The following is a 19,886-nucleotide window of genomic DNA, read 5'->3' on the forward strand; positions in this document are numbered from 1 at the left end:
GGAGGTCTAAGTGAAGCGCTCGGCCTTCCTTAAGAGGCGGTACAAGGGTAATCCTTTCTCGCCAAAGTGCGAGATGAAGCGGCTCAGAGCCACAAGGCATCCCATGACCCTTTGTACTCCTTTCAAATCTTTGATGGGTCCCATGTTGGTGATGGCTACGATTTTCTCTAGGTTGGCCTCGATGCCTCTTTCGGAGACGATGAACCCCAGGAGCATGCCTTGGGGGACTCCGAAGACACACTTCTCGGGATTGAGTTTTACGCCCTTTGCGCGTAGGCACCCGAAAGTCACTTCGAGGTCGGAGAGGAGGTCGGAGGCTTTCCTTGTCTTGACAACGATGTCATCGACGTAAGCCTCGACCGTTCTGCTGATGTGCTCCCCGAACACATGGTTCATGCACCTTTGGTAGGTTGCACCTGCATTCCTCAAGCCAAATGGCATAGTAATATAACAATACATGCCAAAGGGTGTGATGAAAGAAGTCGCGAGCTGGTCGAATTCTTTCATCTTGATTTGGTGATAACCTGAATAGGCGTCAAGGAATGATAGGGTTTCGCACCTAGCAGTGGAGTCCACAATTTGATCGATGCGAGCCAGAGGGTAGGGAACCTTTGGACATGCTTTGTTTAAACCAGTGTAGTCTACACACACCCTCCATTTCCCACCTTTTTTCTTCACAGGCACAGGGTTAGCTAACCATTCGGGATGAAATACCTCTTTGATGAACCCTGCAGCCATCAGCTTGTGGACCTCCTCGCCTATGGCCTAGCGCTTTTCTTCATCAAAACGGCGCAGGTGCTGCTTCACGGGTCGGGCACCGGCTCGGATATCCAGCGAGTGCTCGGCGACCTCCCTCGGTATGCCTGGCATGTCCGAGGGACTTGTCGGGGACCATAATTAGGGGTACCCCCAAGACTCCTAATCTCAGCTGGTAACCCCCATCAGCACAAAGCTGCAAAGGCCTGATGGGCGCGATTAAGGTCATGGCTCAGTCCACTCAAGGGACACAATCACGCCTCGCCCGAGCCCAGCCTCGGGCAAAGGTAGCCGACCCCGGAAGATTCACGTCTCGCCCGAGGCCCAGTCTTCACGGAGAAGCAACCTTGGCCAGATCGCCACGCCAACCGACCGTATTGCAGGAGCATTTAATGCAAGGATCGACTGACACCTTATCCTGACGCGCGCTCCTCAGTCGATAGAGCCGAAGTGACCGCAGTCACTTCGCCACTCCACTGACCGACCTGACAGGAAAACAGTGTCGCCTGCCCCGCTCCGACTGCTGTGCCACTCGACAGAGTGAGGCTGACAGCAGCTAAGTCCAGCCTCGGGCGCCATGGGAAGCTCCGCCTCGCCCGACCCAGGGCTCGGACTCAGCCTCGACCCCGGAAGACGAACTCCGCCTCGCCCGACCCCAGGGCTCGGACTCAGCCTCGGCCTCGAAAGACGGTCTCCGCCTCGCCCGACCCATGGCTCAGACTCAGCCTCGGCCTCGGAAGACGGTCTCCGCCTCGCCCGACCCAGGGCTCAGACTCGACCTCGACCTCGGAGGAGCCTCCGCCTCGCCCGACCTCGGGCTCGGACCCGCCACGTCATAGGGAAGGCCATCATTACCCTACCCCTAGCTAGCTCAGGCTACGAGGAACAAGACCGGCGTCCCATCTGGCTCGCCCCGGTAAACAAGTAATGATGGCACCTCGCGTGCTCGATGATGACGGCGGCTCTCAGTCCCTTACGGAAGCAAGGAGACGTCAGCAAGGATCCGACAGCCCCGACAGCTGTACTTCCATAAGGCTCAAGCACTCCTCCGACGACCACGACATCACATGAACAGGGCGCCAAAACCTCTCCGGCTGCCATGACAGCATGTACTTAGGGCTCTAGCTCCTCTCTGCTAGACACGTTAGCATACTGCTACACCCCCATTGTACACCCAGGCCCTCTCCTTACGCCTATAAAAGGAAGGTCCAGGGCTCTCGTATGAAAAGGTTGGCCGCGCGGGAGAACGGGCCGACGCACAAGGCTCTCTCTCTCTCCCACGTGGACGCTTGTAACCCCCCTACTGCAAGCGCACCCGACCTGGGCACAGGACAACACGAAGGCCGCAGGTTTCCCCTTTGCCGTTTTCTCCCCCCCCCCCCCCTTTGTGCTCCATCTCGCGCCGACCCATCTGGGCTGGGACATGCGGCGACAATTTACTCGTCGGTCCAGGGACCCCCGGGGTCGAAACACCGACAGTTGGCGCGCCAGGTAGGGGCCTGCTGCGTGTTGACGAACAGCTTCCCGTCAAGCTCCAGATGGGTTGTCTCCAGCAACCTCTTCAACCCGGGACGATGCTTCATTTCGGGAGTCTGGAGTTCATGTCCCTCGACGGCAGCTATGACATGATACTCCTTCCTCTACCGCGCGACAACGACAATGGCGGCCATCAGCCCGCCCGCCGGCGGCGGAATCGACGACGTCTTCCCCTCGTGGCAGAAGAGCAACATCTGGGTCTGTCCCGTCACCTTCCCCGCCGACGAAGGAGGAGGCGGGGCAGGCATGGCCAAGCGGGGGGCGGCACCTCGTCGGCTGTCGAGCGAGTCAACGGCGCCGGCGCCCCAGCGAGGTACACGTCGGGCGTCGACCTCGTGTCTGAGACGAAGACGAGCGTCGTTTCCCCGCGACACGCCAACTCCAAGCAGACGGACGACGCCAGCACGCTCGCGAAGGACATGCTGGGCGTTAGCCTCGTACCTGAGACAACGGTGCAGTCTATCCCTAACGCGACTTCGTCACCACCTGCCGATCAAGAGGTACCGTCCGTTTCCCGTTCCATGCCTTTTAGATCCAGCTGCGACCCACCAAGTGACCCCGCTTCGGTGGACGCTTTCGTAAAGGCGTGTCCAAACCCTCTGGGGTATCATATGTGGCCACCCTGGGACCGGCTGACGGCCGTCTCGACCTACGGGCCTCTGGGTTTCGAGGAAGATGATGAGCCCGACTCTGGTTGGGATTTCTCTGGGCTCGATAACCCCAGTGTCATGCGGGACTTCATGACCGCATGTGACTACTGCCTCTCTGATTGCACCGATAGCAGCCACAGCCTCGGTGACGAGGACTGTGGCCCAAGTCGCGAATGCTTCCACGTCGATCTAGGGGGTCTCGACAAAGGCAACCATCTTGGTATGCCAGAGGATGGTGATCCCCCTAGGCCTGCGCCTCGTGTTGACATCCTTCGGGAGCTAGCTGTGGTCCTAGTCCCTGCGGGGAGTTAGGACGCACAGCTCGAGCAAATCCGTGAGGTATAGGCCAGGCTCGACGAGGAAGCAGGACAACTTGTGCAGCTTCGGCAAAATATCGGGCAGGAGTGGGCAGGCCGAGCACCGACCGGAGAAACGCGTCACCTGGCCCAGGACGTCCAGCACTGCATCGCCAACGATGCCAGGGCAAGGCTGCCTCCGGCTTCCAGTAGGGTCGGCCAGAACCTAGATGCAGCAGCGATACTACTCCGAGCGATGCCGGAACCATCCACCACCGAGGGGCGGCGCATCCAGGGAGAGCTCAAGAATCTCCTGGAAGATACTGCGGTCCGACGGGCCGAAAGCTCTGCCTCCCGAAGGCAGGGGTACCCCCCCCCCCCCCGAAGCATCGCGCCGTGACTTCCCGACTCATGCGAGAAGCCTCGGTCCACACCGGGCGAACGCGGAACTCAGCGCCTGCGGCCCCGGGTCGCCTCGGCAACGAGCACCACCGCCGCGACCGTAGAGCCCACCTCGACGAGAAGGTGTGCCGAGGCTACCACCCTAGGCGTGGGGGACGCTACGACAGCGGGGAGGATCGGAGCCCCTCGCCCGAACCACCCGGTCCGCGAGCTTTCAGCTGGGCCATACAACGGGCGCCGTTCCCGACCCGGTTCCGAACCCCGACTACTATCACCAAGTACTCGAGGGAGTCAAAGTCGGAACTCTGGACCATGTTTTTCGACGGGTCGCTGATGAAAACAGGAGCGCGCGCGGGCCTGCTCTTCATCTCACCCCTCGGGAAGCACCTCCGCTACGCGCTGCGCCTCCATTTCCCGGCGTCCAACAATGTGGCCGAGTACGAGGCTCTGGTTAACGGGTTGCGCATTGCCATCGAGCTAGGGGTCCGACGCCTCGACGCTCGTGGCGACTCGCAGCTTGTCATCGACTAAGTCATGAAGAACTCCCATTGCCGCGACCCGAAGATGGAAGCCTACTGCGATGAGGTTCGGCGCCTGGAGGACAAGTTCTACGGGCTCGAGCTCAACCACATCGCCCGACGATACAACAAGACTGCGGACGAGCTGGCTAAGATAGCCTCGGGGCGGACAACGGTTCCCCCGGATGTCTTCTCCCAAGACCTACATCAACCCTCAGTCAAGACCGATGACACGCCCGAGCCCGAGAAGGTCTCGGCCCTGCCCGAGGCGCCCTCGGCTCAGTCCGAGGCGCCCTCGGCTAAGCCCGAGGCACCCTCGGCCCCCGAGGGTGAGGCACTGCGCGTCGAGGAAGAGCGGAATGGGGTCCCACCTAATCGAGACTGGCAGGCCCTGTACCTGCAATATCTCCACCGAGGAGAGCTGCCACTCGACCGAGCCGAAGCTCGGCGACTGGCGCGGCGCGCCAAGTCGTTCGTCTTGCTGGAGGACGGGAAGGAGCTCTACCACCACAGCCCCTCAGGCATCCTCCAGCGATGCATATCCATCGCCAAGGGCCAGGAGTTATTACAAGAAATACACTCGGGGGCTTGCGGTCACCACGCAGCACCTCGAGCCCTCGTTGGGAATGCCTTTCGACAGGGTTTTTACTGGCCAACCGCGGTGGCCGATGCCACTAGGATTGTACGCACCTGCCAAGGGTGTCAATTCTACGCGAAGCAGACCCACCTGCCCGCTCAGGCTATGCAGACAATACTCATCACCTGGTCGTTTGTTGTGTGGGGTCTGGACCTCGTCGGTCCCTTGCAGAAGGCACCCAGGGGCTACACGCACCTGCTGGTCGCCATCGACAAATTCTCCAAGTGGATCGAGGTCCGACCCCTGAACAGCATCAGGTCCGAACAGGCGGTGGCGTTCTTCACCAACATCATCCATCGCTTTGGGGTCCCGAACTCCATCATCACCGACAACGGCACCCAGTTCACCGGCAGAAAGTACCTGGACTTCTGCGAGGATCACCACATCCGGGTGGACTGGGCCGCCATAGCTCACCCCAGGATGAATGGGCAAGTAGAGCGTGCCAACGGCATGATTCTGCAAGGACTCAAGCCACGGATCTACAACGACCTCAACAAGTTCGGCAGGCGATGGATGAAGGAACTCCCCTCGGTGGTCTAGAGTCTGAGGACAACGCCGAGCCGAGCCACGGGCTTCACGCCGTTCTTTCTAGTCTATGTGGCCGAGGCCATCTTGCCCATAGACTTAGAATACGGTTCCCCGAGGACGAGGGCGTACGACGGCCAAAGCAATTGAACCAACCGAGAAGACTCACTGGACCAACTAGAAGAGGCTCGAGACATGGCCTTACTACACTCGGCGCGGTATCAACAGTCCCTGCGACGCTACCACGCCCGAGGGGTTCGGTACCGAGACCTCCAGGTGGGCGACTTGGTGCTTCGGCTACGACAAGACGCCCGAGGGCGTCACAAGCTCAAGCCTCCCTGGGAAGGGCCATTCAACATCGCCAAGATTTTGAAGCCCGGAACGTACAAGCTAGCCAACAGTCAAGGCGAGGTCTACAACAACGCTTGGAACATCCGACAGCTACGTCGCTTCTACCCTTAATATGTTTTTCAAGTCGTTCATATACCTCGCTTACATACAAAGTCTAACCATCAAGGAAGGGTCAGCCTTGCCTCGGCAAAGCCCGACCCTCCCTCGGGGGCTAGAAGGGGCGAACCCCCTCTACGTCGAAATTTTCCTCGGAAAAAGTCTTTCTGCCAGAAAATCTTTCGTGCTTTTCGATTACTTCGAAAGTGGGATCCTGAAAACGACGAAGTACACGTAAGCAGGCAAGGCCGGCCGAGCTGAGGGACTCCCACGCCTCCGGGATACGGATACCTCACTCATCACCTTCTGCGATAAGTAACTCACGCTCGGATAAGCGATTCCGCTGACCGAACAAGTCTTAATGCTCGAAAACTTTTCTGTCGAAACGATTTTTCGTGCCTTCTCGACTATATCGATAACAGAATCCTACGGACGAGTAAGAGCACACGTAAGCGGCAAGGCCGACCGAGCCGAGGGACTCCTACGCCTCCGGGATACGGATACCTCACTCATCACCTTCCGTGAAAAGTAACTCTCGCTCGGACAAACAATTCTGTTACCGACAAATAAGTCCTGATACTCGAAACAAGGGGAAAAGAAACGTAGCTTTACAACACGACGACGATATGTTTGGGCCTCGGCGGCCGCAAAAACATACGCACACTACAAGATAAATTGTTCCTGCAGGATCAGACATCAGTGGGGGAGCAGCAGCACCCTCACCGTCGACTCCACCTTCGGCGGAATCCGACCCGGCCTCGAACGACAACACGGTCGGAGGATCTCCACCTCGAAGGAACCTGTTGGCACCACGCCTGGGCCATCGTCGTCGGGGTCTCCTCCGGGAACCCGGCCCGAGCAGACGGCTCGACCGGCCGCTCCGTAGCCTCAGCCAGCTGTCCCCCGAGGACATCAGCCCGGCTCGTGGCCTCAGCAACCCGACTCCGACGTCGGTCCCGCCAGTGGACGGCCCGGCCAGGCTCCGGCCGATGAAGCCTCTTTCCAAGCCAACTCTGCCACTGTCTGTGCTGGCACCGCTGCCTCCGGCTCCGGCTCATCGCAGAGCGGCCGAGGGTTCCTTTAACTAAGCAAGAGAAGCCTCGGGCGGCAAGGCCGACCGAGCCGAGGGACTCCCATGCCTCCGAGATACGGATACCTCACTCGTCACCTTCGCACGAGGCAACTCACACTTGGTTAAGCGGTTCAGCTAGCCGACAGGCGAGTCCTAGTGCTCGAAATGAGGACGAAACACGGCTTCACGCAAAAAATACATACATGTTCGGGCCCCGAAAGCCGCAATGAACAGACACCGGCACTCAAAGTGCCATTACAAACGGAACTCCGGTTCCACCCCCGCAGGTACGAACAACCCCCCACATTGGAGGGCCTGTGGGGCGACAAAACTCCAGGTGGCTCGCCGACGCCCGCTCCGGCAGCAGCGACAACGACCTCCGCTCCAGGTGGCCGAACAGCAGCAACGATGACCTCATGGCGGACGCCGCTGCAACGAGCCCCTCGCCCACATCCCCACTCGAGGGGCGAGGACAAGCTATCAAAGCCAAAGAGCTGGAGGCCCGGAGCGTGGATGGTGGCGGTGACCCCGTCGGCGACGAGGACTTCTTCAGCCGCCACCACCCCAGCGCCGACGATGGAAGCCATCTGCCCACCGGCAGATCCCCACTTGGATCCTCCCGGATGAGCGATCACCGACCCCCGCGCAGAGGCGTTGTACCGGAGCAAAGGCAGGACAGCCCAAGAACACGAACGCCGCCCTAGCAGCGCGCGACGTCTTGGGTGGTCCTCCGGTGCGCGCGGCGCAACAGCCGCTCGTACGGCGGAAGGGGGCACTGGGAGCCGAGCTAGAGCCAGCTGAGCCAGCGAGCCCAACGCGCTGAAGCTGACGACGCTCGCGGCCGACCAGCCCCGCGTTGTCGGGGTCCGCCCCTTCCGCTAGGCCGGTGAGCGCCCTCTCCCCTGAATGCTGCGGGAGGAGGTGACCCACAAACCCGCGCGGGAGGTAGAGCTCCGGCTCAGCCCGCCCTCTGCCCCAGCAAGGATGATGAAGATCCTTGAAGCTGAGGGCGGGGCAGAGGCCACAGCCCGGCTCGCTTCTCCCCACCATCAAGCTGGTGGTCACCGTCTTGGGTGACCGCCGGCGAGGGGATGCAGCCGGGTTGCCTGACGAAAATCCTTGAAGCCGAACGATGGCTGAAAGGTACCAACTTCCGCGAAGTTGTGTTCCTCCAACGACAACAAGACGGAAGAACCGCGGGCGCTCCCCATCCGGGGGATAAGAGGTGGAAGGGTGCGATGCATGAAGGGAGTGCAAAGACATGGTTGCCATCCAAGGGGGTCACCCTCCTTTTAAAGGCAACTCTCCCCACTCGTGTCCTCATCCGTCGCGGGCTGAGTCTTCACCAACACGCTCCAAGGTCCTCCCCCTACGACACGGGGGCTGGGTCCCACGCGTCATGCAAGCTGGCCCAGGACAGAAGGAGCCAAACCGCCGCGCGCGGAGCGTACAACTGCCCAGCGGTTACAAGCACTCCTCCACTTTCGCCCAGACCAGCGGGTGAAAAGGCGGACCGCCATGCAGGTGGCATGCAATCACACCAAGGGGGCACACCCTTTCGACTCCGACGCATCCAGCGTGGAGGCCCAGGCCCACACGTCATGTAACCGGCGCGTCGGTTACTACGTGTGAGAAGCTGCACCGCCACTTGCACCAGAACCGCGCCTTCTCAACTGCGGAACTAGTGTCGCGACTCGATGCGACCCTGCGCATGGCCCAACAGTGCCAACCGGGCACGTCGATCACGGGTCAGTCAGCCGCGGGAGAAGGCGCGACGATCGATATGGCCAAAAGTGGGTCGGCAGTAATGGCGGCGGTAGGCGGGCGGAAGCAGCGGTCAAGTCGTCTGCAGGCTCACGTCCCCTCCTGGGACAGCTTGAGAGCCCTCTCCCACGGCGTGAAGACGGCGCGCCCGTGTTTCGTTCCTCGAACGGCTCGCGCACGCACAACGGTTGCCCCGTGAACCACTCGTCCTGTTGCATTAACTCTGCGGCAGGACAGGCGGCACCTTTGGCAGGCGAAGCAGGCGACGCTTCACCTCCGCCATAATAACCGCATCAAAAAAGGTGCGCCACGACGTTCGATTTCATATCCTTTACCTCTTCCTCTTTCTCTCTCTTTACAGGGACCGGGAAAGAGGATGCTCCGAAAGGGATCCTTCTCCGCGAAGGAAGCGGGCCCCGAGCCCCCTACTGATCAGAGGTTCGAAGGCTGGCCCCTCGAAAGGGTTCAACAGCCGCCTCAGAGCACTCGGGCCCCGAGCCCCCTACTGATCAGAGGTTCGAAGGCTGGCCCCTCGGAAGGGTTCGACAGCCGCCTCAGAGCACTCGGGCTCCGCGCCCACCACTGGTTAGAGGTTCGAAGGCTGGCCCCTCGAAGGGGTTCGACAGCCGCCTCAAGCCACTCGGGCTCCGCGCCCACTACTGATCAGGGGTTCGTAGGCTGGCCCCCGAAGGGTTCGACAGCCGCCTCAGAGCACGCAGAGCGAGGGATGACTCTGGGTACGTCTGATACATGGCCCAGGCTCGGGCTACGCTCCCGAGGTACCCTAGGACATTTCCGAGACCAGCAGGAGCGATTCTGTAATGGAATCCCATCAGAGGGAGACATCGAGCCCTCGGACCCTATCGAACGGGACCGAGTCCGACAAATCACCTGCAGGTACTTTTGGAGCGCGCCTCTGGGCCACTAGCCGACCCTTATCGAACGGGGCACGGGCGTCCACTCGGATCACCCGTTAGCAACTCACTGGAGACACCATGTTCGGCGCCCTCCGAGGGCAACATGGCGCTTTCCCCCCCCCCCTCCTCCTTGCGGAAAGGCGACGCAGGGGCATATGAAAAAAGTCGAGTCTGTCCTTGACCGTCCTCTCGCTCTGTGCGGAGGCTCAGGAACTGCTCTCGCAAACCCGGCTACGGCCAAAACGTTGACAGCGTCAACATACCAGCCCGAGAACTTGGAACTTGACTATGCACCCGGGCTACGACCAGTTCGCATGAGGGAACAACCAGACCGGCCGAAGCATCACGAAATGCGCTAAGACCTCGAAGGAGTCAAACCACTCCTCCGAGGCCTCGGGGGCTACACCCGACGGGTGCGCTCGCGCGCACCCACCGGAACAAAACGCAACCGAGAAAGGCCGGTCCCCTTGCAAAAAAGTGCGACAAAAGCCTCCAAGCGAGTATCAACACTCCCTTCGAGGCTCGGGGGCTACTGTCGGGGACCATAATTAGGGGTACCCCCAAGACTCCTAATCTCAGCTGGTAACCCCCATCAGCACAAAGCTGCAAAAGCCTGATGGGCGCGATTAAGGTCATGCCTCAGTCCACTCAAGGGACACGATCACGCCTCGCCCGAGCCCAGCCTCGGGCAAAGGTAGCCGACCCCGGAAGATTCACATCTCGCCCGAGGGCCCCCTCAAGCGACGGACACACCTTCGGCTCACCCGAGGCCCAGTCTTCACGGAGAAGCAACCTTGGCCAGATCGCCACGCCAACCGACCGTATCGCAGGAGCATTTAATGCAAGGATCGACTGACACCTTATCCTGACGCGCGCTCCTCAGTCGACAGGGCCGAAGTGACCGCAGTCACTTCGCCGCTCCACTGATCGACCTGACAGGAAAACAGCGTCGCCTGCCCCGCTCCGACTGTTGTGCCACTCGACAGAGTGAGGCTGACAGCAGCTAAGTCCATCCTCGGGTGCCATGGGAAGCTCCGCCTCGCCCGACCCAGGGCTCGGACTCAGCCTCGACCCCAGAAGACGGACTCCGCCTCGCCCGACCCTAGGGCTCGGACTCAGCCTCGGCCTCGGAAGACGGCCTCCGCCTCGCCCGACCCAGGGCTCGGACTCAGCCTCGGCCTCGAAAGACGGTCTCCGCCTCGCCCGACCCAGGGCTCAGACTCGACCTCGACCTCGGAGGAACCTCCGCCTCGCCCGACCTCGGGCTCAGACCCGCCACGTCACAGGGACGGCCATCATTACCCTACCCCTAGCTAGCTCAGGCTACGGGGAACAAGATCGGCGTCCCATCTGGCTCGCCCCGGTGAACAAGTAATGATGGCACCTCGCGTGCTCCATGACGACGGCGGCTCTTAGCCCCTTACGGAAGCAAGGAGACGTCAGCAAGGATCTGACAGCCCCGACAGTTGTACTTCCACAAGGCTCAAGCACTCCTCCGACGGCCACGACATCACATGAACAGGGCGCCAAAACCTCTCCGGCTGCCACGACGGCATGTACTTAGGGCTCTAGCTCCTCTCTGCTAGACACGTTAGCATACTGCTACACCCCCCATTGTACACCCCGGCCCTCTCCTTACGCCTATAAAAGGAAGGTCCAGGGCTCTCGTACGAAGAGGTTAGCCGCGCGGGAGAACGGGCCGACGCACAAGGCTCTCTCTCTCTCTCTCCCACGCGGACGCTTGTAACCCCCCTACTGCAAGCGCACCCGACCTGGGCGCAGGACAACACGAAGGCCGCGGGTTTCCCCTTTGTTGTTTTCTCCCCACTTTGTGCTCCGTCTCGCGCCGACCCATCTGGGCTGGGACACGCGGCGACAATTTACTCGTCGGTCCAGGGACCCCGCGGGGTCGAAACGCCGACAGGACTCCACGCAAAAATTTTGGTGTTTGCGTGGAGGAAGTCGACGAGCACTGCTTCCTATTTGGGGTCGAGCTCGGAGCCGACCCTGACGTGCTTGCAGGCGTCATTGCTGGGGTCGAGGGTGATGGTCTTAACCGCCTCAGCTGGTTCAAAGTTGTCGGTGTGGCGCTTCGCATCAGGCGCCTCCTTGGAGAGGCAATCCAGGTCGGCGATGAGGGCCTCGGACTCGGCGATGGCCTCAGCGTACTCCACGCATTCCACGTCGCACTCGTAAGCGTGGCGGTACGTGGATCCAACGGTGATGATTCCCTTAGGGCCCGACATCTTGAGCTTGAGGTACGTGTAGATGGGGACGGCCATGAACTTGGCGTAGCACGGTCTTCCCAGCACCGCGTGATAGGTTCCTCGGAACCCGACCACCTCGAACGTGAGGGTTTCCCTATGGAAGTTGGAGGGGGTTCCGAAGCAGACGGGCAAATCAAGTTGCCCAAGGGGCAGGACACGCTTACCGGGGACGGTCCTGTGGAAGGGTGTTGCACCGACCCGGATCGTGGACAGATCTATCCCCAAGAGCCCTAGGGTCTCGGCATAGATGATGTTGAGGCTGCTGCCTCCGTCCTTGAGGACCTTGGTGAGCCTAGCGCTGCCGATGACGGGATCGACGACGAGCGGGTACCTTCCTGGGCTCAGCACATAGTCAGGGTGGTCGCCTTGGTCGAAGGTGATGGGCTTGTCGGACCAGTCTAGGTAGACTGGCGCCGCTACCTTTACCGAGCAGACCTCCCGACGCTCCTGCTTGTGGTGCCGAGCCGAGGCATTTGTATCCTATCCGCCGTAGATCATGAAGCAGTCGCGGACCTCCAGGAACTCCTCTTCCTTGTCGCCCCCCCTTCTTGTTGTTGCCTTGGTCCTTGCCACCTTCTGCCGAGGGTCCTGCCTTGACGAAGTAACGCCGGAGCATGTCGCACTCCTCAAGGGTGTGCTTGACGGGACCCCTGTGATAGGGGCATGACTCCTTGAGCATTTTGTCAAACATGTTGACTCCTCCGGGAGGCTTCCGAGGATTCCTGTGCTCGGCCACAGCGACAAGATCTGCGTCAATGGCGTCGCGCTTTGCTTGCGCCTTCTTCTTGGCCTTCTTTTTCGAGCCACGCTGGACGGACGCCTCGGGGGCGTCTTCCTTCTATCTTCCTTGAGGCTGCTTGTCCTTCCGGAAGATGGCTTCAACCGCCTCCTGACCAGAGGCGAACTTGGTGGCTATGTCCATCAACTCGCTCGCCTTGGTGGGAGTCTTGCGCCCCAGTTTGCTCACCAGGTCCCGACACGTGGTGCCGGCGAGGAATGCCCCAATGACGTACGAGTCGGTGATGTTGGGTAGCTCGGTGCGCTGCTTTGAAAACCATCGAATGTACTCTCGCAGGGATTCCCCTGGCTGCTGGCGGCAGCTTCGGAGGTCCCATGAGTTCCCAGGGCGCACGTACGTACCTTGGAAGTTTCCTGCGAAGGCCTTGACCAGGTCGTCCCAGTCGAAGATCTACGCAGGAGGCAGATGCTCTAGCCATGCTTGGGCAGCGTCAGAGAGGAAAAGGGGGAGGTTGTGGATGATGAGGTTGTCGTCATTTGTCCCTCCCAACTGGCATGCCAGTCGGTAATCCGCAAGCCACAACTCCAGCCTTGTCTCCCCTGAGTACTTGGTGATGGTAGTCAGGGCTCGGAACCGGGCCGGGAACGGCGCCCGTCGTATGGCCCGGCTGAAGACCCTCGGACCTGGCGGTTCGGGCGAGGGGCTCCGGTCCTCCTCACTGTCGTAGCGTCCTCCGCGCCTAGGGTGGTAGCCTCGACGCACCCTCTCTTCGAGGCGGGCTCGACAGTGTTGCTCGTCGCCAAGGTGATCCGGGGCTGCAGGCGTCCTGTCCCGCGTGCGCCCGGTGCAGACCGAGGTCTCCCGCATGAGTCGGGAGGACGTTGCGTGATGCTTCGAGGGGCACGCTCGCCTTCGGGAGGCAGAGCTCTCGGCTCGTCGGACCGCTGCGTCTTCCAAGAGACCCTTGAGTTCGCCCTGGATACGCCGCCCCTCGATGGTGGATGGCTCCAGCATTGCTCGGAGTAGCATCGCCGCTGCAGCTAGATTCTGGCTGACCCCGCTGAAGGCCGGAGGCAGCCCTGTCCTGGAATCGTCAACGATACGGCGCTGGATGTCTTGGGCCCGATGACGCGCTCCTCCGGCAAGTGCTCAGCCTGCCCACTCCTACTCGATGTTTTGTCGGAGCTGCACAAGCCGCCCCGCTTCTTCATCGAGCTTGGCCTGCATCTCATGGAATTGCTCGAGCTGTGTGTCCTGACCCCCCGTAGGGACTGGGACCACAGCTAGCTCCTGCGTGTTGTCAACACGAGACGCAGGCACAGGGGCATTGTCATCTTGCGGCATGCCAAGGTGGTTGTCTTCACCGTGATCCCCCTGGTCGATGTGGAAACACTCACGACTTGGGTCGCAACCCTCGTCGCCGAGGCTATGGTCATCGTCAGAGCACCCGGAGAGGCAGTAGTCACATGCGGACATGAAGTCTCGCATGGCACTGGGATCACTGAGTCCGGAGAAATCCCAACCAAAGTCGGAGTCTTCGTCTTCCTCGGAACCCACGGGTCCGGAGGTGGAGACGGCCGTTAGTCGGTCCCAAGATGACCACATATGGTACCATGGAAGGTTAGGGTATGCCCTTGCGAAAGCGCTTACCAAAGCGGGGTCGCTTGGTGGATCGAAGCTGAATCTAAAGGGAACAGGGTGGAAAACAGACGATACCTTTTGATCGATGGACGGTGGCGAAGTCGTGTCGGGGACGGACTGCACCGTTATCTCAGGTACGAGGTTAACGCCCAGCAAGTCCTTTCCGAGGGTGCTGGCGTCATCAGTCCGCTCGGGGTTGGCGCGTTGCGGGGAAGCAACACCCATCGTTGTCTCAGGTGCGAGGACAACACCCGACATGGCCCCCGCGGGGGTGTCGGCGTCGTCGACTCGCTCTGGCCCGACAGCCGACGAGGTGTCGCCTCCTACATGGCCACGGTTGCCCCGTTTCCTCCTCCTCCGGCGAGGAGGGTGGCAGGGCAAACCCGGGTGTTCCTCTTCTGCCACGGTGGGAAGTCGTCGTCGAGTTCGCCGCTGCCAGGCGAGCCGTCGACCGTTGTTGCTGTCGCGCTGCGAGGTGAGGAGTACCATGTCGTAGCTGCTGTCGCGGGACATGAACTCGAGACTCCCAAAGCGGAGCACCATTCCCGGCTGAAGAGGCTACTGAAGGCTACCCATTTGGAACTCAACGGGAAAGTGTTCGTTAACATGGAGCGAGCCCCTACCTGGCGCGCCAACTGTCGGTGTTTCGGACCCGCGAGGACCGTCAACCGACCAATAAATTTGTTGCTGCGTGTCCCTGCCCAGATGGGTTGATGCAAGATGGAACACAAGAGGGAAATGAGGCTTATGTTATCTCGCACCGGGGTGCTCGTAGTAGGGGTTACAAGCGTCGCGAGAGAGCGAGGGCGAGAGCGAGAGAGAGAGAGAGAGGGAGAGCCCCTGCGTGCGTCCGTCTTCGCCTGTTTCGTCTGCCCCGCCTCCCTCTATGTCAATGTCTCTGTGTGCGTCCACGTATGTCCACCCGAACGTGTGTTAACGTGAACGTGCCTTAGGAAGGCCCCGGACATCCCCTTTTATAGATACAAGGAGATGCCCAGCTGTACAATGGGATGTAGCTATGTGTATAGGTGTACATTCGGGCCGCCCGGCCCGGCCCGGCCCAAGCCCGAAAAGGTCCGTATTGTTTGAATTTCGAACCGGCCCGACCCGTTTGAATTTCGAGCCGTGCCGGGCCGGCCCATGGGCCTAGCCCTCGGCCCACGTCCCGGCCCGTAATTGCTTAAACGTGTCATGCTCATTTCGGGCGGCCCGAAATTATAAAAGCCTGAGATTTAATTTTTGGCCCGAAATTCACATTAGGGCCCAAAATTCAATTTTTGGCCCGAAATTCAGTTTTTGGCCCAAAACTCACATTAGAGCCCTAAATTAAAAAAATAATAAAACAAATAAAAGATAGAACAAATAAATTTGAACAAAATCAAACTTAATATTTGTATTAAAGTTACAAAAGTTATGCAATGACTACCTCGTTTATAAATCATTTTGTTAGAAGGAAAAAGAGTATAATCAGCTCTATACAAAGTCCGTAAGTTCAGTTTATTGTCTAATGTTCATAACAAAAGTAAAATTACATCACACACTCTAATTCAAAGCTACAAAAAATATCTAACTAGCATTATCTCTAGCTTTGTGTTCTTTATCAAGTATATGAAAGTGTGGAATGAAGTGTGGTTTTAATAAATATATAGGCCTTTTCGTGCCTCTATATGGGCCATTTCGTGCCTGCCTTAAACGGGACGTGCTCGTGCCCGCCCATGGGCCATGACCTCGGCCCAAACCCGGCCCGATATAACGGGTCGTGCCAGCCCGGCACTAAATTATTTCGGGTCGTGCCGTGCCTAGGCCATGCTTTTTTCGTGCTTCGGGAAGGCCCATCAGGCCCGACCCAAATGTACACCTATAGCTATGTGCTAACGTGGCTGGCGGAGAAGCGCCTTGAGCCCTGTATACGAGCTAACGTGGCCGTCGGAGAAGTGCCTTGAGCCCTGTAGAAGCACAGTTGTCCGGCGGCATGGATCCTGCTGACGTTGTCTTGCTTCCGTAGGGAGCTTGAGAGCAACCGACGTCATGGGCGCACGCGGGAAACCATCATTACCTGTAGCCGGAGTAACCTCAGATGGGACACCGGTCTTGTTCCTTCATAGCCTGAGGCAGCTAGCTAGGAGTAGGGTAATGATGTATCCCCTATAGCGTAGTCGGTCCGAGGCTGAGGTTGGGCGAGGCGAAGACTTCTCCTGAGGCCGAGGCCAAGGTCGGGCGAGGACATGACTCCTCCCGAGGCCTGGGGTCGGGCGAGGCGGAGACCTTCTCCCGAGACCGAGGCTGAGGCTGAGGCCTGAGGTCGGGCGAGGCGGAGCTCCTTGTTGCGCCCGAGGCCGAACTCGTGGGAGATTGTGACTTAGTCTTACCCTGGTGGTTGGCACAGCAGCCGGAGCGGGGCGAACAGCGTTGTTTTCCTGTCAGATCGGTCAGTAAAGGGGCGAAGTGACTGCGGTCACTTCGACCTTGCCGACTGAGGCACGCGTGTCAGGATAAGGTGTCAGGCGATCCCTGCATTAAATGCACATGCGATACGGTCGGCTGGTAAGGCGATTTGGCCAAGGTTGCTGCACGATAAAGTCTGCCCGAGCTGGGCTTCGGGCGAGCCGAGGGTGCGTCTGCTGACTGAGGGGACCCTCGGGCGAGGCGTGAATCCACCCGGGACTACTGTTCCCGCGCCGAGGCCGATGCTGGGCTCGGATGAGGTTGCGTCCCTTGGTATACGAGGCCCTTACTTGAACCGCGCTTTATCAGATGTTTATGGTTTGTTCCGAAGATGTTTCCCAGCCGGATTAAGGAGCATTGGGGGTACCCCTAATTACGGTACCCGACACAACTTCAACAATTCAACTTGATACGGTAACTACCGCTTATCTAGCTAGAGCTGAGAAACAAGAATTCGGTTCTTGTGGTAATAACCAATTAGCCAGGGTTATTACTAATTAGATCTAAACTTCTGACTTGATATATATTATATACATACTATGAAATTGTTGATATGTAATATATTATGATATTAGACATTCCAAATAGTTTGATTTTATACGGTATTATATATAACATTTTTTACTCTTTAGGTCTTGTTCATTTGCAAGTGGATTGAAGGGAATTGAGGGGATTAAATTTCTTTATACTCAAAACGAATAGGAAGGGATGCCCTCCAATCTCCTAAATCCATTTTCTAGCAATTTTGAATACCTATCTTTTAAATTTTGGGCCTATGTTCAAATCACATGAGCCCAAATTTCACATACTGGATCATGCAAAACAATAAAGTGTGCATAGAGGAGGCGTGCCAGCTCAATCAGAGGCTTTGCTTTTGTACTGAATACTAAGGTATGGTTTGGGCGGCATAACTATGGTTAGATGAGCAGAGTTGAGCTCTCGTTGCTGTGGACAAAGGCAGGTGCAAGTGCAAAAACCGTGGTTCACGGATAAAGTTGGATAAAACATCCATGGCTAATGTAATCGCTCGACTCGTGGTCAGCGTAGTTCAACTCAAGTCGGCTCGTTTTAGTTTTATTATGAGCTGAGCTATTATTTCAGTTCGATTTATTTACGAGCCAGCTCGAACTAGCTCGTTAACTTGAATGAGCAAATATTTGTCACTAAAACAAAGCCTACACTTGTGTGTGTTAGATGAACTAATAAGTTGTTAGAATTATAGGCATTTTCCGTACCATTTTAATTCCATAAATTAACATTATGATGATGACATATAATAGATAATCAAACATAGATAACATGATCTCAAAAATATCCATAACAATATGGATCATGAGAACACAAAGCATATTAAGCATGTAAATCATATAAATAAAATAAGTATATAAACATGGTTCATAATATAAACAGGACGACTGAAAAATTAAGACAGACAGATAAAACATACTATAATACGATAGAATAAAGCTACATACGACATATATAATATGCAGAATATAAAACTGTAATAAACTGAATTGATCATACCCTCCCATGCGCTCCGAGGATCCTGACCCTTGTCCAACTTCTCTTGTCATCTGATCGAGATGAAGACGACGACAGACGTTGGGCAGTCGCGTAGACGCTCCCCAAAAACCTAATTGCCGATCCCCCGTGCAAGGTCTCGAACGGCACCGGCTTCGGAGGCACCTGCCCTCTCGCTTCTCTGTGCGCGCAGATTCACGAGATGGAAATACCCTCACTCGGCGGCTGGACTGTGAGACTGAAAGTGTTTCGGCGGCTGGACTGTGAGACTGAAAGTGTTTCTCGCGTGTTCCGAGTGACAGGGTTGCTCCTCTATTTAACCTCTCGCAGAGGGAAGCTGAAGGAGAAAGGTCGCCGAGTCACGCCAAGAGTCGGCCAGCTCTAGCCGAGTTATGCCATGAGTCGGCCAGCTCTCGCCGAGTCACGCCATAAGTCGGCAGCTGAAGGAGAAGGGTCACTCGGCTGGCTGACGAAGAGACAGAGTCACTCGGCAGACGAAGAGACAGGGTCACTCGGCTGACGCGGTTAGTGAGTGCTAAAAATTAACACAACCACACCACGCACGCACGCTCGCCTGCCTGCCTGCCTCGCCACGCCACGTCCGGCCGGCGGCGGCGGCGCGCGCGCGCGTGTGGCACGCCCTTGTCCATTTCTTGACTTCTCAAGTTAAGTGGAATAAATCCCACCATATAAGTCAAGGCAAAAGACCCTTGGACTTCCAATGTGGTACTATTGGTATTCTCCACCATTACACACCATAGAGTTTATTCAATAAATGGGCCAAGCCCATAAAAGATCCAACATAAGTGAGTTAATTTGTTGTTGAATTGACGTGATATACGAAATTGCAAGTATTATTATTTTTTTAGTTTTAAATTAGTCTAGAATTAGCTAGTAATGGATCATATTGTTACATATATATATATGTATATATTGTTTTCTTGGCTCGTGGGCTAAACTAGACAAGTTCACAAACAAATTAAGTTGAGCTGATTCTCTACCTCGGTTCCTTAACAAGAAGATCCGAGTCACCTTATTACCTTAATAAGCCAGTTCGAGATCGACTATATGGCGCACCATGCCCCCATTGCCATAGCCCACAACTAAATCAAAGCATTAGTTCGCAATGCTCCAGCCACGTTGGATCCTTGGGCTTAGAGTAGCTCCAGCAAGAGCCGGTAAACCGATCTGTCCCTTGTAGCACACGAACGGCTTAGGTTGTCTCCAGCAAGAGACGCTAAAGCATCCGCTACCCTATATATAGCGTTTTTCGTCGTCCGCTACCGCCCCAGCAACAAACGGTAAACGATCCGCTAAAATATAGCGGTTGTCCGGCCACCGCTAAATCTAGCGTTTTGCTGTTCACCCGCTATCCATCTCCGAGCAACGTCCATGCACAACAGCAGCGGCACCCATGCCTACAGGCTACGACCCCGCGCAGCAGCAGCAGCAGCAGGTGCTCCTAACTGTAGCCATGCGCGGACAGTTGAGCACAGACAGTTGAGCCAGCAGCAGATGGTCCAAACTGTAGCCATGGCCAAGGTGGTGAGATATCGCGCGCAAGGTTCTCGATGAAATGCTCCAGCTGTTGCGAAGCAAAAAAACGACGGTTCTGATTTAGTAAAATAATATATTCAATTTGTTAAGTTGACATATTAAAGCGAATAAGATATAGAGGATGAATTTTAGAGGACGCTGCTGGAGTTGATGAAGATATAGAGAATAAATGACATGTTTGGTTCCTTACCTT

Source organism: Zea mays, chromosome 7, assembly GCF_902167145.1.
Source record: "Zea mays cultivar B73 chromosome 7, Zm-B73-REFERENCE-NAM-5.0, whole genome shotgun sequence".
Taxonomy (NCBI): Eukaryota; Viridiplantae; Streptophyta; class Magnoliopsida; order Poales; family Poaceae; genus Zea; species Zea mays.